Source organism: Drosophila ananassae, chromosome XR (genome assembly GCF_017639315.1).
Source record: "Drosophila ananassae strain 14024-0371.13 chromosome XR, ASM1763931v2, whole genome shotgun sequence".
Classification (NCBI taxonomy): domain Eukaryota; kingdom Metazoa; phylum Arthropoda; class Insecta; order Diptera; family Drosophilidae; genus Drosophila; species Drosophila ananassae.
The window spans coordinates 2,137,768-2,143,642 of record NC_057932.1 but is presented as its reverse complement, the minus strand read 5'-3'; positions in this window follow the sequence as shown (position 1 = coordinate 2,143,642).

Sequence of the window (5,875 nt, the reverse complement as noted above, 5' to 3'; positions counted from 1 at the left end):
ACTGCCACGTACGATTTGCGTCTACGAAGCTGCAGCTGACTAGCCAGTCGTGACGTAATCACGTGCACCTGCGATCCAGAATCCAAAAGAGCCCGGCATGGAACAAAAACCCCAGAACGACTCCGAATGAGAATGTTCGCTGTGGCCAGTAAGGCTATCTCACCGCTGCGACCCTGGGCAACTAGTGCATTAGCCGTGGATGGTGAAGCGCCTATTGGCTCGGCGCACTCGGCTGCGGCTGATGTAGACGGCACAGCAGAAGGCTGGAACTCCAAAAAATGCAACAGACTGTGATGCCTCCTCCCACAACTGCGACAATTATCAGCGGGGCCATCACCTGCGTGAGTGCGTGAGTTTGGAGACATTTCCGACATAGACCTAGTCGCCTAGCCTCGCCAAGGCGGCTCTCAGGGGGCAATGACAAAAATCATGGGCATGCAGAAACTACATGGGACCACCCACCGCATAATATACAAGCAGAGGCAGGTGAATTAGTAATAATAAAGGAGGCTCTACTGTTATCTGCGACTCTACGTCTTCCCACCTGAGTGCCTGGCGCGTAAGCGCCCAAGGCCACATCCATAGCCTCCAAAGTCCTGCAACGCTGTTCCGAAAACTGTACCATCGACTCCCAAGTAGGGATGAGATCCGAGTTCGAGGCATTTTGACCTTCCTCCCACTTGGCCTGAGTAGCTGGATCCAACCTTTGAAGAAGTACCTGGACAATGATGCAGCCGGCGATCTGAACTGTCGTCCCCAAATTTTTTAAAGCTCGCATATGGGCATTGAACTTATCGGACAGCCCTCGAAGCGCTGCCACTGAGTCACCTTCCAATAGATTGAGGCCCAAAATCTCGTTCACATGAGCCTGAAATATGAACCAACGGTTATTAAATCGATTTTCCAAAAGCTGCACTGCGACATCATAATTCTCCTCGGAGATTTCCAAGGAACGGACTGCCTCTAAAGTGGAGTCCCGAAGACAAGATCGCAACCTCTGAAACTTTTCCACCATACTTATATAAGGATTGCAGCCTATGATCGTCAAAAAGACCGAATGAAACTCAGCCCACTCTGAATATCCTCCGCTGAAAGTAGGAAGAGGAAGAGGAGCCAAGGCTTGAAAACTCCGACTAAGCGCTGGTTCCACCTGAACACTGGAAACTCCGCTGGCAAGGGTGGAATGGGCAGCAATTCGAGCAGAGCGCAACGACGTCTCGTGCTCGATTTCGGCATGCATCGTATCTACAAGCTCAGACACTGTCCATCGCAAGTCGCTGCTTATTTCAGCAATGTCTAACTCTTCAAGCTCCCCGTGGATGGCCTTAAAATCCTCGTACATGGCGACCAACTGGCCGTGACGCACATGGAGCATAGCATCCTCCACCTTTGATATTGGATGCAGGGCGCCTTGGATCCTCTTCAAATCCTGGAGGATACCCTTTGCCTTGCATTTTAAAATCGCGCTCCGTGATGGAGTGGGTTCTCCTGTGACGGCGCCGCTGGAGTTCATCGCCACTATAATTGAAATATGCTCAATTTAGGTAAAAACACGCACAAATTAATTTTGGCGCCAAATTAATAGTTCTAGTTTATTTTGTTATATTTAATTATATTTGAGCGCAGCGAACACGATTTATCCCACTGTGCGCTCAAAATCGTACACTGAGTTGTGGAATGTATATATATATGAACGCTTGTGTGAGTCAAATGCTCTTGCAAGTGGAACGTATGTATGTATGTTTGTATGTATGTATGTTGGCGGACCGGATAACAATTGTATGTATTGAATTTATTTATATTATTAAATGATTTATGTATAAATACAAAATAATTGTTTCACTGATGCACTGTATGCCGTTTAGGTTCAAAAGGCACATACATATGTTAATACACCGCGCAAAAACTGAAACGGCTATGTTCGCACTGTTTTATGCTCGTGGAATTGTTTTATTTATTTTATTAATTATAATTTATAATTAATTAGATCACGTCGGGGTCACCAATGTGTGGTCATTGAGATTTTTCAATGACTTTTATCCAAAATAATAACAAAGTAATTATTTGTTTCACCATTTCACCAAGTAATTATTTGTTGTGAAATGGAGACAGAAAGCTCAGATTTATGATGCTTATGCACTGAGATAAAGAGTACAAGTGGGTCCGCCTTTTTATCATAGGACGGGCGAAAGCTCGTTAACTTAATGACAACAATAAAATAAAGCCGAGCGGCCGAGAAGGGTCGGCTTGCGACTAACAACAGCGATTAGAAATTGACTATATGATAAACAATAATTAATACATTTATATATATGTTACATTGATTTATATAAGATTCGATTTATGCCGTGGCTGCTGCCTGACCCGACATGTAGTTAAATTAACAATTTGATTTTTATTAAATATTTTTATATTTAGAACTTTTTTGCAAGTATTTGGTATTTCTTAAAATATATTTTTAAACTAGCTGACCCGGCAGACTTCGTACTGCCTCATCGATAAATAAAAGACCTAATATTTTTTATAAAATGATTTTAAAACAAACAAATCAAATCCGTATTCAATAAAAAATCCGTATTTTTGATACATCATGTTGCTTACTTACAAAATAGAGTTTTCCTGAAATTCTGGCTATTTATAATGTTTAAATTTGATATTCACAGACACACATTGTTAAAATACAGTCAGTTAATTAATTTAAAGCTTTCTCATAAACTATACTTTTGTTTTGTTTTATGGTGCGTAAATAAACAAAGAAGACGGTTTTCCGACGCGCGAACCCGCGACGTATAATTGTCCATGCGCGAAACAGGAAAACTCCAAGTTGACTCCAAGTTATTTATGGTCATCGCAAAGGCCAGACGTACTGGAAATTGTAAGCATTTAAAATCGAATGGTAAGTCCGTTAGAATCATCGATATCCGCGGGATCAAGACATCCTCTTCTTTGTATTTTCCTTTTATGATTGTCGCCTCAATGCCGTTATTCATCAGTCTTTTCACAGCCAGTCTAGTTCCATTGCATAGTCGAGGTTGATTAATGTTACGCAGCATGATGACAACTGATCCTACTTTTAACTGCAAATTGTGAGGTGGTAATCCAGGCAATTCCAGTGAATTTAAAAACTCAGTGGGATAGTTGACTACGTTATCCTGGTTTATTACGGTGTCGACTGATTTGAAGGAAACCAATTGTCCTGGAAGAAAATTCTGAATGGTCGCATTAAAATCCTCGACATCTTTATTTGTCGCTGCTAATATTGTTCGTTCACCCAGCCAATTATGGTTATGGAACCTTTGCGCTATATCTGGGAAAACTCGCTGAATAAGCTCCTCTTTTGAGTCGGTGATGTGACAGAATTCTGTAGGTAATATGATGAATCCGGTCGATGTGTTCACGGCAACTTTATTATTTCCAATGTCTAACAACTGCTTCGCAAACACATTTGCAGTTTCATCTTGTTGCAAAAATACCCGCATGTTAGTTGTTAAGTGGAGTGTCTTTACGTACTGCCACAAATTTGATGATTTTAGACATGCATTTAGTTCATCAACAACAGTTGATCGGGGAATAACTGGAAGAGTTTGACTAAAATCACCTGACAACAGAATCATGGCTCCACCAAAAATATTTTGGTTGTCACGAAGATCTTTCAACGTTCTGTCCAGTGCCTCCAGTGACCTCTTATGGGCCATTGTGCATTCCCAAACAATCAATTTGCATACCTGTAGGACCTTGGCCATTGCGCTATTTTTGGCGATGTTGCAAATTGGTGTTTGTTAGTGGTAATTTCAAGGCAGAATGTGCAGTTCGCCCACCTTCTAGCAGAGTCGCAGCTATTCCAGATGAAGCCAACGCTAGAGCAACATAATTTCGCGATCTGATCATCGCCAAAATCAATGAAGTTAAAATTTTTTTCCGGTTCCTCCGGGAGCATCAAGGAAATAAATTTCACCAGATTCACTGTTCACAGCTTCTATCAAAGTGTCGTACTCAATTCTTTGTTGTTGATTTAATTGTGGAACATTTGTACGAACTGTTTCGACCAATGCTTCAATGTCGTACTAATGTTCTCTTTGCAACTCTTGGTTTAATGCATCGTACATATGACGATTGGGTGCAGTCATTCCCGAACACGACAATACTTTATTTCCTATCAATAAACACATATCTTCTATCATGATCAATGTGTCATTGTAAATTTCTTCAGTCATTTGTAGTGTAGGATTTAAAGTTTGACGGCGCACACAATGCAAAATATCCTCAGACATGTCATCTCTATACTTAACCCAAAAATCTTTTGGATTCGAGGGGAAATATGATAATGTCGATATGATAATCGCAAACAATGTACGAATTTGATGCAGCGATGAAGATATTACGGAATCCTTGAGCGTATCATCCCAGTGCGAATCGTTCTCAAGTATGTGTAATAGTTGGCATGCCTCACAGCTGTCCATTAACGGTTCTCAGTTTTTTAAACGATGTCGGACCACGAACATTCACCAACAACAACCGAAAATAATAACATCGTTATTTGGATGTACTGTGTAGATGCGACCCAGAGCATCTAAAGCAAGCACATTCGGATGTCCTTCAACTGGTGTTCCTTGTTTTCGACGCTGAAACGATTTCGATGATGCGATCAGCAGCAAAGTGCGAGCAAAAGCATCAGTTTGACAGACTGTGAAGAAACATGTTAATGTTGCCGACGGTGGATGTGCCACCCTGTCTGCCGCGTTAGATTCATTAAAATAAACTCGTTAACCATTTTCTAAATGGACTACTGTAAGGTGTCTTTCATGGATCGCAAATGAAAAGATACGCCAAAAAGCTTCGTTGCTACTTACATAGCGACCCATCTGGTACTGTGATATTTCACCATTTGCATTGGTTACACCGAAGACAGCCATATCACTTCCTTTATTAACATATTTACATATGTACTTTATAGACTTCACAGAATTACAATCTTCCACACTGATGTGAGTCTCAAAAGCTTTGCACAATCCAACGATTGTCTACATCAATATTTTGTCCTCTTACCTTCACAACTACCAATCGCCCACTGTCCGCAACTGACCGCCGACGATACAATCGGTATTCATCATTTCCCGTTATGGTTTCAGCAAGCAGGTCTCTTGGGTATCGCTTGGAACACCTACCGTCGACCATACAGGGTGAATTGTAGTTGAAATGCCCGCAAGGGGCATGTACTTAAAGTGTCACTATCACAAATTAAAACTATTTCAAATTACAAATTTTCCAATTTTTTTTCACAATTTTTCAGTGAACACAATATCGGTTTGTCACATAAAATTGTCACACAACCAGCTCGACTGGACCTCTTCCCAAGAGGGGTCAGCGAACTACCTGTCGAGCTCGAGCAGCTGCTTGCGACTGCGCCATGCCTACGAAGACACGGTGCAGAAGAAGAGCTTCGGTAGAAGAAAGCGGTATACTGGTGGAACCAGGGCATCCAACGATTAAGGACTGCCTGCCTGCGAGTAAGGAGCCCATACCAAATGGCAAGGGGCGCAGAGGATTGAATCATCAAAACGGAGGTGTTCAAGGTAGCCAAGAGGGCCCTGATACTGGTAATAAAAGCTAGCAAGCGCGAATGTTTCAGGGAGATATGTGACGAGGCAGAGGTGGACCCATGGGAGACCGCCTACAAAGTGATCATGAAGAAAATTAAAGGACAGGAATACCTTAGGCCAGCATGCCTCATCCTACTAAGGAAAATAGTAGAATCGATGTTCTCAAAGCACCCACCCAAGCGGGAAATACTAATGTCCGGCGACGCGGAGCCCTTCACTCCAGTTACGGAGGAGGAAGTCAAAAGCTACGCGAGAAAGATCGTCTATATGTAATG